This window comes from Podarcis filfolensis (genome assembly GCF_964270895.1).
Source record: "Podarcis filfolensis genome assembly, chromosome: 1".
Taxonomy (NCBI): Eukaryota; Metazoa; Chordata; class Lepidosauria; order Squamata; family Lacertidae; genus Podarcis; species Podarcis filfolensis.
The window spans coordinates 82,515,942-82,535,912 of NC_139604.1; the positions used below are offsets into that span (position 1 = coordinate 82,515,942).

At 40.3% G+C, this 19,971-nt stretch overlaps 1 protein-coding gene across 5 annotated transcripts in view; it reads right to left on the reverse strand.

Moving 5' to 3' along the window:
• LRRC4C (leucine rich repeat containing 4C) overlaps window positions 1-19,971 on the reverse strand; it is a 611,872-nt gene that overhangs the window by 72,617 nt on the left and 519,284 nt on the right. For 3 of the 5 annotated variants that reach the window (XM_083602191.1, XM_083602187.1, XM_083602189.1), the window contains one exon: window positions 17,182-17,354. The exons of the other annotated variants lie outside the window; for them this stretch is intronic. The gene's annotated coding sequence lies outside the window, so the exon portion shown is untranslated. The remainder of the gene's footprint in view (window positions 1-17,181; window positions 17,355-19,971) is intronic. 5 annotated transcript variants of the gene reach the window in all.

The following is a 19,971-nucleotide window of genomic DNA, read 5'->3' on the forward strand; positions in this document are numbered from 1 at the left end:
CTGTTATACCACTAGTCCCAGGGTATCATCAAAAGTCAGCCAGAGGTTATTTCTCCTTAAATTCTAAACCTATTCCAATAGCATTTGATATACTGATGGCAGTTCAGATGTTTCAGTTGATGTAAAACGTTTCAGAAAGTTTATTTATTTATTTAAACTGCTTATGTGCTGCTGCCTTTCAGGGCAAAGCCCTCCTGAGGCAGCTTACAAAAGATCATTAAAACCTTTAAAAAACAAAAAACAAAACACACACACACACACACACAATACAGTAACTAAAAACAGCAGCAGTTAAAAAACCCAACTCAAAACATTTTAAACACGACAGTTTGAAGCACATATGTTTTAAAAGTCCATTTGGTACTGTATAATTTTAGAAGAAAGAAAGAAAGAAAGAAAGAAAGAAAGAAAGAAAGAAAGAAGTAACAAATCTACAAAATGTTCCAAGCAATCTGATGAATATTGGCTCAGGAAATAGGAGAGGTTTTTCATGAGTTCTCCGTAGGGGAATTCCATAAAGAATAAAACAGCTCTGGATTGTTGCAAGCTTTTTCCCTTACAAAAGTTCCATTTTATTTCATGCTAACATTAAGCTCTGTAATGCCTTGGAAGTAGAATGTGAGAAATGTAAAGAGAAATAAGGCTTCTGTCTTTAATCTGTGGTATTTACTGTTTGGGATATATCTGGGCTGCCTGAGTAACTCTATAGAACTCCATAGAACACAAATATAGAATGTATTATAAACGGCCTGTAGCATTCATATTCATATCTCTATCTCTATCTGCATAATCGTATACACACCTACTCAAACATGAGCTCCATTGTGTATTGGATTGCAGCCTTAAACTGTTATATTGAAACATGACAATTGAATTTAATATTGTTTTCGACCTGATATAAGGCAGGGGCAGCCAAGATTCTGCTCTCCAGATGTTGTTGGGCAACTCCTTTAACTCTAGACATGTTGGGGGATGATGGGAGTTGTAGTCCAGTAACATCTGGAGGGCACCATGTTGTCTACCACTGGTATAACTTTTTTTCCTTTTCTTTTCGAATAGTTAAGATACTCTGTACATTTGTTGCAACATGTAGCAGAAGAATGAGTGAGTAGTTGACTTTTTAAAATGGTGAACTTTCCATTCTACTTATTTGTAATCTATCGTTCGTTCGTTTTTTTCATTTTATTTCTCTAGAAAGAATTTTTAAAAAATGTTTGTTTTGTTTTTTCACTTGATCAATAGCACGTTGTTGTTTTTGGGAAGTATCATCACAGTCAACATGCTCCCCATCTCCTAGGGTGATGCAGACAAATCTATATTACTTGCCTTTTTCTGTGACTAGAAAAATGTCAAGATGCCTTTGTTCTAGTCACAGAAGTAGCTGCTGCAATCCGCTGTGTGTCCCTGCTTCAGACACACAGAAAACCAAGGAGAAAATCCATCAAAATGTTATGTCAGCACCAGCTCTCTACTTCATCGCTTATGCTAATTATTATATTTAGCCCTCTTGAAAGTAGATCACGGTTATTTCTATCCCATTTTCTTTCAAGCTGTATACTTAAGGTTGTGGTGTTCATTTAATTTTGTAGATCAATAAAGTTTCAGTGTCCCTAGATGACATAGGAGATTATTATTCTGCTTTGATATATTTTATTTTAAGGATTTTCTTAGATAGTAAATATTTAATGCATATTTAATCTATGTGTGCTTAGATAGGCCTGTGATGAAAAATACAGAAAGCAATACACTGAATTAAATCAAGACCCCAATCTATGCATTTCCAAATGAACACAAAGTAGTTAACAAACAGAAGGGATGCATCCTATAATATATTTTCCCCTACTAAATAAACAGGACATTTAAACATATCATTTATTTCAAAAAGTTACACACGGTATTCATTTTAGGAGTTGCTTCCATGTATGTTTAATTTGTTTTTAAGAAATCAATCATATGCTAGTGTGGTTACCTATAATAAAGGATTGAGGTAGAAAGAGGTTATTTTGGGATTGAAGCAACAAAAATCTATCCAACTGTAGTTTCCCATCTTGAATTTAGCAGGGCTGAGTGAATCTCACGTGTGGGGCATGTTAAAGCACCATCTTTTAGAAAATACAGAGAACTACAATGTCTATAATGAAGCTCTGTTTCTGCACTAATGTCCTCATCCAGTAATTCATACTTGAAAGCAAGCTCCTGAACATAGATTTGCATTGAGAAATCCCGTCCCCGATTTAGTGGCAGAAGCTGTTAGTTCACCAGTGAATTGCCTCATAAGTTGCTGCTGTTGCCATGTCAACCTGGGGGTTGTGCCAGGCTGTTTTAAACCAGCCTGCTTCAACCTTGGGTCTCCATATGATGTTGGACTGCAACTTCCATCATTCCTGACCACAAAACAAGATGAGGTTTGGAGTCCAACAACTTCTGGTACCCAAGGTTGAAGAACTCTGTTTTAGATCCTATGCATGTGGGTAGGTCATAGTCCTCATTTGGTGTTTTCTGTTGAGTAGAATGATACTGATGACTAAACGGGGGATATGCTAACAACTTCCTTGCCAAATTCTAGGCAACTCACTATCTTGCGAATTTTAGAATCTGAATGTCAATAAGCCTCTACTTGGGTGTTGGACAACTGGTTTGGTTCACCCCCAGAAACTGATGGTTCTGAAGGTATTTCTAGCAAACAGTGACAGTGGCTTGGCTGAAGAATTTTAAGTTATAGAACTGTGGCAACTCCCTTGCATGCTTTATTTATGCCATCCCTGGCTCAAAGAGCCTTCCCCTACCTGTGTTGACCACAACTCCCACCAGTCCCAGCCAGCATGTCTGCCTATTTAAGAGAAGAAATAGTCCCCAGGTGGCTTAGGAATTGCAGTTGTAAGACTGCTTCTGAAAAACGTTCTCTAATCCCGACATGTTACATAATTATCAACACTCATTTGTAAGCAAGGTTCTTGAGTGTACCATGGCAGCCCAACACCAGGGATTCTTGGATGACGCTGATGATCTGGAACTATTCCAGTTAAGCTTTTAGCCTGCTTTGGGGAATGAACCTGCCTCGGGCCAACTATTGTCTGAACCACCCTGAATGGTTTTTCACGCCATAAAGCATGGTATTATTTTGGATCTCCTGCCAGGGTTGGTAACTGGGGACACCACTTTGAGATGGCTCAGTCAACCTGATGAGATGATTCAAGTGATGGTCTTGGGCATTTCTGCTCCTTTCCTCATGGGGAGCTGCATGCTTCTGTCTTGTCTCCCATATTATTTGATATAGAAAAACCTCTTGTAGTGTGCTAACCACGTCATCTTTTAGGCATGCACAACCTAGTCACCATTAACTATCCTGCAAAAATGTCAAGCTTAGGTTCCTGCAATGAGTTTGATGTTAGGCTGCATGGTAGGCTTGTCTGGAAACTGCAACTGGTTCAGAATGTAGCAGTCAGACTCTTAGCTGAAGCCACAATGAATGTTTTATTCCAGTACTTTGAAACCTACGTCAGCATTCACTTCTTTCTGGGCACAATTCTGGGCACAAAGAGATTGTGTGGGAGAGAACAAGCTGGAAGGTTAAGTAAAATGACCCGTACTTGTATTAAAGCACAATAAAGTGTGTATTGTTAGCATACAACAGTTTCCAGCCCTGCTTCCTAATACAACGAACAGCACAGAAATGAACTTTAAAATGGATTTTCTCAAATAAAATTAAGACTGCAATCCTTAGCACTCATTGAAATAATAGGATTTTTGAGGAAGCATGCAGGGGACTTTATGGCCTGTTTTTACATGAAGACAGCATGACATGTTTTTTTCCAGATGCGGCAAGATGGAGTTGGGCCACGAAGAAGCCATTTCTAGCCATGCAGAAATGTTGGAGGCCCAGAAAGGGTTCATGGCTCCCCAATGATGAAATCCCCCCTAGTTGGAGGTATGTTTATTCTACTTGCTGGCATCCTTTGTCCCCTACTGAAAATAAATCTGTTCCATTTGACCTTTGAGGGCTGTCGTGCTGACGGTGCTTTTGTCTGTTGTTTTGTGTCTATGTATTCTGCTGCCACTGGTTATTCTTATTTTTTATTAATTTATATATAGGGAAATTCACAAGATAAAAATACAGGATAAAAGCACAAAATAAATAATTAAAAACAATACCCCCACAAGCACATTTAAATGCCACAAAATATTAATCAGCAGGAGGCTTGGTTGAAGAAGATACTGTTGTTTTCATTTTTTTTATTGCTGATGTTTTATTTTGTATTTTATTGCCAAGTTCTCACTGCTCTGAGAACTTTTATAGAAGGGTGGGGGAGTCTACAAATGTAACAAATGATGATGGTGGTGATGATTCAAGATGATGACATATATTTTCTTCCTATCAAATGCTTGTAAATGGAGGCCTTACTTTGAGCACCTCACCATTAAAACATAGGACTGAACACTGGGCCTTTTCACTGACGACTGCTTAGACCTCTCAACTCAAAGGCGTTCTCAAAATGGAGGACATAAAAAATAAATAAGCCCCCAAAGATTAAAAATATCAAAGAAAATGCACACTAAAGGGAGAGTGAAACAAAGAGCTACAAGCCATACTAGTCCACAGACACAGTAGAGGCCTGTAGTCCTCGATCCTTCTGCCTCATGCAGTCTTGGAGAAATGCCACGGCACTGTAATTATCTCTCCTCCAGCTTTAACTACAACTGGGAGTCCCAGCTATTCATTATGAGGTGATGATGACAGCTCCAGGAGGGCAGGCAGTAACTGACTTGCTGAAAATCACACTGAATATATAGGGTGGGATTCAGTATCTCACACTTCCAGTCCTTCTATCTATGCAAGCATTTCAGCTAGCCACCCTCCACTCCTCCTGCACACTGTTGACTTACTGGTACAGGAAAGAGCTTTGCTGCTGCAACAGCCATGTCCTAGGACATGGGGATGGGGAAGGTTTCCATCCAGATGTTACTGGACTACAACTCCCATCGTTCCTTTCAATTGGCTACACTGGCTTTAGGAACCGGAGTCCAACAACACCTGCAGGGCCTCAGATTCCCCACTGTAGTCCTGTGCCTTCTCATGTGACATGTAGCTTGAGCCATTCGATTCCATCATCCCAGACAGTTTGCATGCATCTTTTATGCTCCTTCTCATTGCATGAAATACAGTGTGATACATACTTTTCAAATTAACAGGCAGGTTGCTATTGCTGGGATAAGAACTGCCTTGCTGCATCAGATCAAGAGGCCAGCTGGCACTCTACAGTAAGCAGAGATCAAAGAAAGTCACACAGGTATGAAATGAGGGAGGCAGACATTTCCTGCTCTAGTCTCTAGGATCTGGTAATATGTACAAGGTACACTTCCTCAGAACAGGGAGGATTCAGTTTTAGCTAGTGCAGTTAGCAGCCATTAATAGACATCTCAAAGCAAACAACTATGATCACAGTTGGTGGCAATGAGTTCCATAAATTAATGCATTTTCATTGTACAAATCTACAGTATCTTTAACAAAACAAAATAAGAAATTGAGCTGCAAAAACTGCACACAGTATTCTAAAGTGGTCCTAGATTTATATGGGAGTATTAACTTACTTCCTTTTTTTTAAAAAAAATCAGTCCCTCTCCTAATAAAGTTGCCTTTCTCCCCCCTGATGCCACACACTGAGCTGATATTCTAAGGTGACTTCAAGCTCTTTTTCCTGAGTTGCTGCAGCCAATTTGCACCCCATCATCATTTGTATGAAGTTCAGCATTTTTGTCCCACTTTTCACTTTGGGCGGGGAAATAGATATAACTATCTTCCTGGGTCTCTTAGCAGGCTGTGGGAACGGAGGTGAGAGAATCAAAGGCTCCTATTTTGTGTGATAACATATTTCATCCTCTGTTTTTTGTACTTCTAACCATGGAAGGCAAAAAAAAAAAAACTTACAGTAACTTTCTCTTCTAATATTCTACCTTGGGGTCCCCCCCACCACCACCATCTTGATACTAGTTTTCCTTTCCTTTCCTTCTCACACAGCCTGTAATGCTTCTCCCTTAGCAGGTATTAAAAGTCACATTAATGAAATATGAAGAAGGCAAGCCAGTTTGTCAAATGTTTCCAAAAGCACCCTGAGAAATAACTTTGTCTAAAATTGAAATTCTATATGCTGGGGTAGCTAGCATAGTGTTGACTGGGAGTGCAGCAACCTGTGTAGGGTACTGGGTTGGCTACCCCTGCTATATGCACTTACATGGGAGTAAGTCCCATTGAAGTTAGTGCTAGGACTAGCTAAATATTACCTAGCTTCAAGTGAAAAGTATTCATCTCCACAGTACTTTATTTTTTAAAAAATATATTTTTATTAAACCATTTTAAGAAAACAGATCAAAATAACCCATTACATTCCCCTCCTTTCCCCACCCTTCCCTCCCTCTCCCACCCCCTAAGGCCTTCCCTCAGCTCCCCTCTCTGATTTGTTTGCACATTTTATTCTCTGCATGTTAAAAATTGTACATATCATTGTCTTCTCTGTCATATATTCTGCTAATAAATTTGTGGGTGTTTATTCAAAACCTGCCAAGGAGCCCAAATCATTTTGGTGGTTTTTTTTTAGATAGTTTGTAAAAAGTTCCCATTCTTCCTTGAAGTCATGGTTGTCCTTCTCACATAATTTATATGTCAACTTTGCCAACTCTGCATAACTCATCAGTTTTTCTTGCCATTGTTCTTTCATTGGGGTTTCCCCATTCTTCCATCCTTGTGCTAACAAGACTCCTGCCACTGTTGTTGCATACATAAATAAATTCTTTGTTTTTCTTGGCAGGTCTTGTCCTAAAATCCCTAGCAAAAACGCTTCTGGCTTCTTTGCAAATGTCATTTTAAACATTTTTTTTCAATTCATTATATATCATCTCCCCAAAAATTTTAACTTCTCTACATTCCCACCGCATATGATACAAAGTACCTTCTTCTTCTTTACATTTCCAACATATATTTGACCCAGTTTTATACATTTTTGCCATTTGTACTGGTGTAATATACCATCTATACATCATTTTCATAGACTTTTCTTTCAAGAGAGAACAATCTGTAAATTTCAAATACACCTTACACAACTTTTCCCAATCCTCAAATTGTATATTATGTCCTATATCTTATGCCCATTTGATCATAACTGATTTGACCTCCTCATCTTTTGTTTCCCATTCTAGAAGAATACTACAGTATATGCTTTCTTCAGCAGCTTCACTTCTTCTATAACCTCCTTTTGAAATCTGGAGGTCGTGAATCTAAACCCTTTTTTATTATCTTCTTTGTACATCTCATATAATTGTCTATAATGCAGCCAACTCTGAAAATGGTCTTTAATTTCTTCATAATCTTTTAATTTCCATTTCCGTTCTTGGTCTCTCAGTAAATCTCTGTATGTATGCCACTTCCCCTTTTTCCCAGCCGGTTTGAATATCGAAGCTTCGATTGGTGATAGCCACCAGGGTGTTTGCTGTTCTCTTAAATCTTTGTACCTCTCCCACACCCTCCATCCCCACAGTACTTTAAATAACATTTACAAATTATGGTTGGACCAGTCTAAAGATCCATCTAGTCTGGCATTCTGTTCCCAGTGACCAACCAGATGCCTATGGGCAGGCTTCAGGCTGGACTTGAGTGCAGAATCTCTCTCCCACTCATGTTCTCCAGCAACTGATATTCAGAGGCCTGCTGCCTAGTAACCACTGATAGCCTTATTTCTCATTAATTTCTCTAAACCCCTTTTAAAGCTGTCCAAGCTGGTGGCCATCACTACATCTTGTGATGCTGAATCCCATAATTTAACTATGTCCTGGTGTGAAGAAATACTTCCTTTCATCAGTCCTGAATTGAGCTTCATTGGAAGACTGTGTTCTAATATTATGCGAATATTATGCTACTTTCAGTACTCTTTGACTAATTTTACAAATCTCTATCATGTCCTCTTTCAAAAGCCACAAGATGCTTGGATGGTGATACACTGGTGGTCTTCAAGGCTTTTGTTGTTCTTGGGTTGTTTTCCACTTATTTTTTCCAGACAGGAACATTTATATAAGGTGTGTTTGGACTCTACTCATCTTGAAAATGTGCTAGACAGCCCTCATTATAACATCACAATACAAATAGCAAATGTATCCAAGAACAGAGTACTTAAGGGGCCAGGGAAACCATACAGGATCCCTAGAGTTTTCAGAGACTGCACTGCAAATTTGGAGGCTCAACCTTACTGATGATAATGTATACATTTTATTACATCAGGGAAGGTCAAATGAACAATTCTTATCTTTTGGATTGTGTTCAATGGCACCAACATTCAGCAGGCAAGAAAACGACTAGGCTTCATTTGCCCAGGCGAGATCTGGGGACTGGAATGTGTGCAAGGGCTGGTAAGCAGCTGGTTTTCCCTATGACAAAGGTGTTCCCAATCAACCAGAAAAAAAATTATTTCATTAAAGGATTCTAACCCAAAGTGCAAAGGTACATTGTGGTATGTAGACAGTTAATGCTGATCAGTTGACAGGTGTAAAATAACAAAGCCAAAACACACATCAATGGGAAAAGTAAACTATCATATTTATAAGATCAGATTCCTCTGTGTTGAACAAGAAGAGAGGTACAAAAACCTGCCTTTCAATGTTAATTGCCTAAAATACCCTCCCGACCAGCTGAAGAAAGCTGCATCCTTCATCTATTACTAGCAACAAAAGACAACAGAGTAAGCAATGACTCCAGTTAACCCACAAGTCACTGGTTCTGTTTCAAAGCCTCACTTGCTTTCTGTTCCTCTGGCCACTGCTGCTTAGCAACCTCAACAGTGCTTTCATAGTCTATATTTATTCTAGAGGGATTTCATCCCCCCCCCTCCACTTCTTTTTCTTTGTGAAAGTCTATAACGGAGATTTTTATTTTTTTCAAAGAAAAGAAAAAAACGCTTGTTTTTCATCTCTTAACTGGGCATCCCAATGTCCTCTTTTTGTAATAAAATAAATACAATCAGATTGTGCTTGGCCAATAAAAGAAGTGCTGGACATCTTCTATTTACTTGGGATTAGAACCACATCTCACACACCCCCTCCAGCCTTTGGTACCCATTTCAGAAGTGTGCTTGGGCTTTGAATTCCCTATCTACAAATCACGGTCCCTTGCGGAAATGGACATGGGTCTTTTGTCAAACTCTCTGTTTGAACAGATAGCTCCTGAAGAAATCTTTTCATTGTCTTGGGGAATATCCTGTGCTCTAGTTCACTAACGCTTTCAAGTAGTCATGCAGTTTCTGAGTAGTTGGCATTGGAGGAGAGAGGGGGAAAGATTGTGCCGCATCACTGACTCACCGGCAGATCTTGCATCATGCAGAGTGGAGAGAAATGATATTCAGAGACCAGTTTTCACTCTGTCTACGCAACAAAAGGCACAGGTTTTTCAATACATTTGTTTTTGGGGTTTTTTAAGGGAGGGGGAATACAGTGGTAGAGGTAAATTGCTTCACTGACCTGGGGGGAAACAAGGAAGATGGCATATGGCAAAAAACATATATACTGAGTGTGGGGAAAGTAGTGAAGGGCCCCACAATCCTGGGGTCTCTTTATTTCCACACTCTTTTTCATGCACTTTTCTCTATATAACTTTGTCCAGCCTTTATTTATAGCAGGGGTAGTCAACCTTTTTATACCTACTGCCCACTAATGGATCTTTCTTGATGGTAAAATTTCTTACCACCCACCAGTGCTCGATAGAAGGAGGCTTCAGCTTGTGCATAGAACCCCCTACCGCCCCCCCCCTAGAATCCTGAAGTGCCCACTAGTGGGCGGTAGGGACCAGGTTGAGAACCCCTGATTTATAGGATGGGCACCAGGACAGCACGGCTATTGCTCTGTCATCATAAGATATGGGGGAATGGAAGACATGGAAAGGCAGGGTAAGAACCTGATAACTCTACATGAACTCCTGTCCACTTAACAGGATCATTATGTGATCTTGAAACCAGAGTTGTAACTCCAAATGTCAGCCGGCCCTGCCACTGGGAGCGTAAGTGGAGACACTGTTTATTTATTTGCTCTGTCTCACTCACTGGATCATCCATCACCTTGTCATGGTGAGTTGGACTTACACATCACTTGGGAAGACAGGAGAACTAATGCCAGTGTACTGGAAGAAGCAAAGATCGCCAGCGTCAAAGCAATGATTCTTCAACATATACTTCGTTGGACTAGTCATTTGTGAGGATGCCTGATTATTGTCTTCCAAAGCAACTACTCTACTCTGAACTTTAAAAAATGGAAAGCGTAATGCTGGGGATCAACAAAGAGGTTCAAAGACTCTCTCAAGGCAAATATTTAAAAATATAGTACAAACACCAACAACTGGGAAACACTGGCCTGCGAGCGCTCCAGTCAGAGAACAGCCTTTATCAAAGGTGTCATGGACTTTGAAGACGCTTGAACACAAAAGGGAGAAATGTGCTAAGAGGAAGTCACGCTGGGCAAACCCTCACTGTGATCAACTCCCATCCAGAAACCTATGTCCCCACTGTGGTTAAGATTGTGTTCACGGTAGACAGTCTTACTTGGCTACGGGTGATCACCAAAGAAGAAGAAGAAGATTTGCTCTGTGTATCAGATGCTTTTTCATACAAAATGCTCAAGGCAGCTTACAACATTTAATTGAAAACAATTAACATGCTCAATTCAAATGCTAAGTATACAAATGCAAGGCCATAAAATACTGGAAGAAACAAGCTATTTCATAATAAAACCCAGAAAAACAGAACAAAACCCATTTAAAAAATATAATTGAAAACCAAACTAGAAATGCTTTCTCAGTCACTGGCAGTATTCCAGCAATGAAGAAAACTGGCAAGCCTCCCTCAGGGAGCTTGTTTTATAACGTAACAAGGTAGGAGTGCCCTACCTTGTACACTCATTCACACACTGCACTGCTTTAATAAGTATGTAAAAGCATTGCAGAGTCACCCCTCTGGCAGATCTAAATTGGTAGACCTAGTGTCCATCTACTGGTGGAGCTACATCCAGAAAACACCTTTCCACTCACTTTGGAGACTCTCAGTCCTTTCCCTGGCTCCTTTCACTTCATCCAACCCTTAATTAATTTCATTACTTCTACAAGCAACTTTACAGTGCCTTCCTCACTGCATCCCTCATCCCCCCAAAAGCCAGGTTAACAGTACTGGACTTCAGCGTTGTCATACATTACCATATTTTTCGCTCTATAGGATGTACCGGACGATAAAACACACCTAGTTTGGGGGGAGGAAACAAGAAGAAAAAAATTCTGAACCCCAGAAGCCAGAACAGCAAGAGGGATCTGGCTTCTGGGATAGCCTCTTGCTGTTCTGGCTTCGGGGACAGCCTTTGAAGCTTCCGCAGGGCAGCGGGGTGCCTTCAACCTGCTGTCCTGTGGAGGCTTTGCGCAGCTAACCCCAAGCTAGAACAGCAAGACGAAGCGCTGCGCAGCGCTCCGTCTCCCTGTTCTGGCTTTGGGCTTAGCTGCACAGCTTGCATTCGCTCCATAGGATGCACACACATGTTCCCTTACTTTTTAGAAGGGAAAAAGAGCGTCCTATAGAGTGAAAAATACGGTACTTTCCATCTCCCTTCACTAAAATGGGTATAACAACACTATGTTATTTTGCAGGGCTTCTATGGTCCACACTTGTTTAGCCACAATCCTGCCCTCTGCAGTATGGATGTGATAATGATGAACTTTATTTGCATTGGCATTAAGAGAATAATTTTCAAAAGATTTACAAACTCAAAAGAAAACCTTTGTTTGTTTGTTTTTGTTTCTAATCCCAAGTTAAAAAGATCACAAGCCCCTACCTTTGCTACTACCTGTTGTTGAGTTGACACACTATTCCACAATCACTGCTACACTAAAATGCTGGATACCTGCTTTGGTTTCAATGGGGCAGCAATCACTTCTCCACTAGCAAAGACCAGCAGAAAAGGATTAGCAATAAGCCAAGAGTCTAGATAATGGAAGTTTCACTTGAGCTTTCTCTTTGTCTAATTGGTTAGCTCTGCTTTCCTAAATGTTAGTCACTGCTATGACTTCATTTGTTGGTTCAAAACCACTGAAAGGTGGGAGTAGGCTAGTTTCTCACAAAACAAAATGAATTTGGCCTCATATCTTAGGTTCTACAAATGGTAGAAACACTCCTTTTTAATGAAAGCTGGGAGTTGGGGAATTATGGTTCATCGAAGATTCTGAATTAGAGAAATGTGAGTGATCTCTTGCTTTGGTGTGCATTGGCAGGATGTGCTGGCTGCATTATGTGGCTGTACAGTATTTAATTCAATGGTCCAAATCCTACTTAGTACTTCATATTAAGGCTAACAGTGTGCGTTAGTCATAATGAAGCAACTAACTAGAAAATCATTTCTTGTTTATCTCAACTTTCCACAATAGATTAGTATTTATTTTGAAGAACAAAGGAACAGGGAGGCTTTCCCCACTGTATGTAAAGGCATATGATAATATATTATCTAATTCACACGTGAGAGAGGTGAGCTTTATGATCAATCTGGGATAATGCTGCTGAATAAATTGAAAGCTAAGCATGCATGAACAGGTTTAGTTGTTTTGTTTTTACCACTTCATCGCATAATGTAGAAAATGGGGTTAGTACCAAGCCAGGTATTTAAAATAAAATAAAATGGAAGAAAGCAAGAGTCAAATTAGAATAATAGCTGATACAATACCTGAAATTAAGATGCATGAAACAAGGCTGATCTTCTGGGGTCAGGGAAAGCCTGGGCAAAAAGATAAGTCTTCCCAAGACATTTGAAGTAAATGACAATTGGTGCTTGATGCATGACAGAGGGAATGGCATTCCACAGTATGAGGTCAACAGCAGAAAACACCAGTTTTGGGGTCACTGACCTATGATTTTCTGTAGGGTACAGAGCCACAAGTAGAATTTCTACAAATTATCTATGTGATCTTACAGATCTACACAGGGGCAGGTGATCTTTCAGGTAACCCATTCTCAAATTTCTCATGACTTTAGGTTATGAAGACCTTGAGTATGGCTTGGTGACTGACCATAAGGCAATGCAGTTCCCTCAGCACAAGTGCAATGTTTGTGTGTTCAGGTGCTCCAGTCAACAGCCAGGCCATAGCAATATGTACCAGCTGCATTTTTTGGATCAAACCTATAGAAAGCCCCAAACAAGAGGGTGTTTCCTTTTCCTGCTGCTGTTGCTCCCAAAACAGGGAAAGGAGAATTCAGGTTCTGTCTTCCCCTTCTCCTCCTCTTCACTGCAGCCGCAGCAGCACTCATAGCAGCAGTGGGAAAGAGATCTGCCATTCCTTCCTCCTCTCTTGTTTCTCAGTTTTCTCACATGGAGAAAATATTGATTGATTGATTGATTGATTGATTGAATTTATATACCACCCTATACCCAAAGGTCTCAAGGTAGTTCACAGAACAGGATGAGGTTTTGGGAAGAAATCTAGAATTTTGAGACTCAGAATGGCAGGAGCTCTGTATATACAAGGGTATTGCCAATTATCCTACGCTTGATGAAAGGAGTTGGAAACTCCTTTCAGATATGCAATGAATATCTATGAAGTAAACACTGTACTCTCTATACTCTCCTGAAGTATTCCTGACCCTTTGAAGATCTACCTAGACTCTGCATACCACATACAAGCATAGAAAGCACTATGGTTGAAAGTGCTCTCTTTAAGCAATTCTAGCTGCTCTGAACACCATGCAATGCATAGAAACTGAAATATGGAATATATGTTTAGGGAGGGGAACCAAGATCAAAGTGACATTCACATTTAAATCCAAACTAAGGTGTACAGTGACAATGACATCATTTTATTATTATTATACCTCCTTTTTCCATACAGGGAGGCTACTACAGCAGTGGATCATAACAGCTTCCCATTTCTCTTCCTGCTGTTAGGATCGCACATTTCCCCCCATTAAAAATTCCTGCTGGACTCAGCACATTTGCCAGACCTGTTCTACACTAGAGGTTGGTTCGGGAAAACATTAACCTATGGCTGCTAAGAGCAAGGAAATCAATACTGTAAACAAATAACGTAATCTCCACAAAGGATGCAGCTAATATCACATGTAAATAATGAGGAAACCTTTATCTATACAGGTGTATGGACCTTCTCCCCTCCCTCTGCTGCCATCTGTTCAGTACGATTGGTGGCAGATGCTTTATTGATGAAACCGCTCTGAGTTTCATCTGTGAACAAACTGTGTCTGGTGGGGGTTTTCCCCCGCCCCTGCATCTTTCCCATAACTATAGGTTTTCTGATGGTTTGAAATTTAAGTCTTGCCATTCTGCAGTTCTCCCAGCTGGTTTTGGCTTATATAAGAGCTCAGCTACAGCGCTGCTGAGCAAATTCAAAGAGGTTAGTCTGCTTTCTGGGGCTTAGGAGATAAGCTGCACAATTGTTCAGAGTTCATGGTGTTAACTTTCATGTATAGAACGTGTGGTGGGCGCTTTAACTCAATTAACTAATTGAGTCCATACTTCAGTGTCCCAGGGTCAGGGACCATCCCTTCCCCCCTATCTGTCTGTCTGTTTCTTCTCCTTACAATGAAGCCTAGCCTAGCAATGCCTTTCTACGTAGTCACTGATTAACAGCAGCAGCAACAACCATAATAAATCCAGTGCAAAAGAAAAGCAACGACAATGGAAGTAGACTTGTATTTTGGGTCTTCAGCAAAAGAAGTTTATTAGCATATGCAAATGTGTTTCCACACAAAGACAAGGGCTTGGAGACAAGTCCAGTGCATGAGCTGGGAGATATGTGTGTGGGGGGGAATTGTGCACAGAAGCACTGCTCTCCTATTAAGAAAGTTGAAAATGGGGGGAGCACTAGTGATCTGGGCTCTGTTTTTATGCCCCTCCCTCCCCCCACCGCAAGACCAAATAGGTAATCAATATTGGCCAGAGTATTGGGCAGCACAGGTGGCTGATGGGAGTGACGGGAAAGTGTATAAACTGAGATGTTGAAAGGCCATTTGGTAAGTCACACAGTGGTTGCTGGGATAGGGCAGGTGTTCAGCACAGGCATGCTTGACTGTGCCATTACCTCTGCTTGAGTTGCTGAAAGGAGAACTGAGGCAGTCACAGTTCATCTCAAATAGCCTTTTCATCTCAGTCCTGCTCACATTTGCTACTTCCAACAATAACAGAAGAATCCCAGATGTGTGTTTCCTTGAGCAGAAAATTACACACACACCTTTTCTTTTCCTTCAGGGGCTGGTGCTCAGATTTACTAACCACATGGTACCTGCTCAGAAGTTTGAAATTGCCACATTTCCTCCATGGTTGACACAGAGAATTAGTAACGTTGTGTACAACTGAATGATCAGAGGCTTCAGAGGACTCCCCTGCCCGTAAACACACAGACTGAGGTTTCTGTCATCTGAATTCACATTCAGTGACAGGACTATCGGTATGCAGAGGCCTGGTGGTGAGTGATCCTTCTGAGTACTCATTGGTTCATTCATTCATTTTTTTAGAAAAACTACCCTTCACTGGTTAGGATGCGAGGGGTTTACAAAATACCATTCAATGTGTTCAATAATAATAAAAAACATTTACAATCTTAACCATGATTTAAAATAATGGTTTTAAATTCACGCCATCACAGCACTACAACAGAAGGCAACACCCATGGCCGAAAACACATCCACCTCTTCCAAAAGCCCCGAGGAAGAGGAAAATCCACAGATAGGATGCCACCACCAAGAAAGCTCTGCCCTGAATCACAAGTCAATGAGGTTCCCCATCAGAAAAAACAGCCTGGTACAAAGGTGGCCTGGTAGGGAAAGGTGGGTCTCTACTGACTTGGGATGGTGTTGCATGTCAGTGTGTTTTTCTGTTGGATTATAGCTATTATCACAATTAATGGTTACTTTAATAATTGAGGCACATCTATGCTATTAAAAGACCGGGGGATTCGCAATAGGTTTCTGAAGTGGACTGCTAAAATTCACATTAATAGGTTGGAGAGAAGACACACCTCTTTTTTTTTTTTTTTTTTTTTTTTGCTTCTTGGGGTTTTTCCACTCCTGCTATGCTTGGTTTTGTACAACACTGTGAAGTTCACTAGTGAAAGGGGGAGCAATGAGTGAAGAGTATTTAGGAGTGGTTTGTGGTCCAGCATATTTAACTTAATGAATTTATGGGACAGCTTTGCACCTATCTTACTAACTCCTCAGTTCTGACTGGCTGATTTGAAAACAAGTAAGAGGAAGAAACAAAGAAGAATAATTTCACAAAATAAAATGTCAGATTTTCTAAGACATTATGGCAATATCTATGTACTCTCCTTTTCTCTTATAACAGGATCTTTAGAGAAATCCATCCTATCATCATCATCATATATGCCTCCATTTTATTTTTATTGTTTTTGCCTTCTTTCAGCAGCTTTCTGCATTCCAACAGGATCTCCAAACCTAGAAACTCAAAAACTGAGCTCACATTGACAACCACAAAGAATCACTATCCCAAGAGCTAAAATCACCAAGAATGATAATTCAGGTGGTGAAAACTGCACAAATTAAGAGGTTTTTGCATTTCATTTTTTAACCACCATGATCCTAAAGCCCTCTTTATATACAGTACTACACTTCCTTATAATTTAAACATAAGTGTTATCATAAAAAATGAGCCTTCATTTGAAAATAAGTCATAAACAAGAGGGTTCATTTAAGCCCGCACAGAGTGTTTTTTCCTCTAACTGCTAAACATAGTTGGATAAAAGTGTAGGACTTCAGCAGATTGTGTGTTCCTAGCAGAGATGAGCCTGGTGATGTTACCACCACCAGAACTTTAATTGCTGAAGAGTCACACAACTATGAAGCAAAATGAAATAGCTGTTTCATCTTCTTGTGCCATTTCAAAATGTGCCATATTCCTGTCCAGCCAGAAACTCCATGGGGCTTACTTCCAATTCTGTTCACACACAGGATTTGTCTGCAGAACTGGACTAACCAGTTTCCGTGATCTTTTTCTGAAGTTGTGGTAAAAGGCTCTGAAGCCAAAAAATCTCGCTGAAGCATTCAATGTATGATCATAAACATTCCTTCACAAAGAACATTCCTAGACACTGCATTTTTTGCAAAGCAAAAATGGATTTCACATAAATAGTTAAGAGATGGAAAATAAACCTACCAGAATACCTAGTCCATCTTCTGCCCTTCTCCGCTCCTGGCCAATAATGCAGGTGCTCTAGTGGTTAGTCTATCTGCTTGAGTTACACAGACAAAGGACTTCTTTCTTGGGGCCAGCAAAATAGAAGCCAACCCTCTTGTTACAAACTGCCAGTCTTTCTTCATAGTCTCAATCTGTTTAAAATATGAAGAGAATATTTCATTCAGTATTACGTGGGCAGCAGGGACACTGAATGACTGCTGCATTCATTCAAGAAAAGAGGGAGCTCATAGCAGAGCCCCCTCGTGACAAGCGAACTCAATAGCTGTGGTGGCCTTTCAATCAATGAGATAGCTCTTCACAAGTAAAACCTACCCAAAGGAGGTGGGAGTCATACAGAAGTCAATGGTCTGCAAATCATGGTTTACCAGGAGAACCCTGACATCTATGAGAAATACAGAGGCCATGGAGCTTCTGAGGGAAAAAAATGGGGGCGCAAAATGACTGCAAATTTTCTCTCATTAAACCCAGCTTGCAGTCCTCTTACTGAGAACTCGAGATGGACAGATCAGCTTAGGTCTGTCCTGTTTCATTTTTGCTGGCAAATAGGAAGCTTGGAACTCATTTTGGAAAGGATGCATACATGAAATGTTTGCATTTAAATTGCATGCATTATTAACTGCATAATTGCACACATTTCACCCAAAATCCAGATTGTTCAATGGAGAATGAATTCTGTTCCCACCATGGAACTTCCCTTCCCTCTCCTCTCCCCACGTGCCCCTGGAGGGGAGAGAGGGAGGGAAAGTTCCATTGAGTGACTGCAAGTTGTCCAGAGGGAACAATGACTTTGTCAGATGCAACCCATAATTTTGAGAGCAATTTTTACACACCAAAATGGCATTGCAAACTGGGAGTTGCACTTCCAACTGCAAGCAAATTCTGGCCCATTGGACTGAGTCAATCTGCTGTAAAAAGCCTACCAAATTCCTCCTCCATCCTTATTGGGAAGTGCTTTGTTATTTTCAAAGGAGAAAAGTTGTCATGGCAGATCATTGGTGCCCATCTAATCTGAACGGAGCTATTTTCATACATGGGATTCTCTAACATAGACTCTTCTCTGGGTCTCAAAAAACTCTAGTGGTTTTAGGGTAATGTTAAACCAACACCAATAATAGAAGAAATATGACTTTCATTAATATGACTTCTGAATTCTCTGTGTCTATAGAATCCAAATGGATATGACCAGCACCTACTCCCATTGACGTCTGTAGAACAAATGTCACAGCATAATTTTCTCAAGACAAGTAATACAGTTTTTTAACAGCTTGTCCAATAGAGGGCAACAGTAGACACATAATTCTGAAAATTCCACCAGTCTATGAGTAGAAATACAACAATGCTGAAGGTATTGTATTTTTTGTTTTACACACAGCATCTTATGGGAGTTGCAATGCTGGGGCATGGTCCCAACTGGACCCTTCATGTTGGCAGTAGGACTGGATTACTACTGCTTTACCAGTTGTCCCACACAAGAGTATTACTTGATTCCAATGGTGTGAGACAAAGGTGAGATATTGTGGCATATCTGACACCCAACAGCCCAAGAATCCTGATGTAGGGTCGTAGTTCAGTGAAACAACATCTGTTTTTTCTATACTCTGACTATGACTTTGTCAGATGCCTTAGGGAGCCTTAGGGACATGAAGGTCCTTATGCAAATCTTGTATGTTTGAGCCTTGTAGAGACATAACAGTTCTATCCCAATTGTCATTAAACTTTGAGCAAATTAAAGGGGTTTCAGTATTTTATAGAAATTAATATGGGGATGCTTTATATACCACAGGCTGTAACAAAAACTGCTTCTTTACATCAGTGCAGTTGGTGAAGATCCATAGGATTGATCTGTAATACATTTAGGCTTTCCCCTCACACTATATACGCAGTAACTGTTTTACTGTGGAGCATAGTGCACATCTATATAAGAGTAAAATAGGTATTTTAGTGTTGGTAAAATACAACCATATTGCTATAAAAAATACTTTCCCTCACCATTCTCATGTTGTGTCTGAAGATCCTAAACCAAATTAAACATCACCTTAACCGCTAGCCTGGTTCCATTTAACTTTCGGAAGGAACTGAGCTAATAATGTGGTCAGATGAGCAGTTTATGGATGTGTATAAAGGACTGTGGCCTTTTAACACCTCCTAAAAATAAAGCATCACCAAACATGACTAGGTCAATTTCAGTAGGTCTTCAACAACAGTAGCATCAAGGTTTCATTTAGAAATATACATGATGAACTTTCCTCTTTCAGTGCAAGGGAGAGGTGAAGCAGAAGCCATTAAGAAAACAAAACTTAGATAGATCTTGGTCACTGCAATGTTGCACTACAAACAGCACTTATACAAAAGAAATGACAGGCTAGGGGGCTGGAAGAAATAAAAACGGTTTGAGAAATGGTCTATAAATACTATAAAAATTTGCAGGGTGCTTAAGAGCTAAAAAGGTTGTATTCAACTAAGTCTTGCTCAGTGTAAACGCATTAAAATTAATGAGCCTAAGTTACCTATGACCATTAACTTCAATGGAATTTAATACCACACTAAGGTGAACGGTGCATCAGGGCAAGCATTTTGGCTTGCCAGACCAACCAATTCCCCCTCTTCTTCCCTTTACACTATTCCAGGGGATCTCCTGGCCCCTCTAGAGCCAATTCAGGAGGTGTAAAGATGGGCGGGAATCCCCATTGTGCAAGGGGAAGCCCTTTTGACAGCTGAATCCCGCCCAACATCTCCATATGCCTGAAC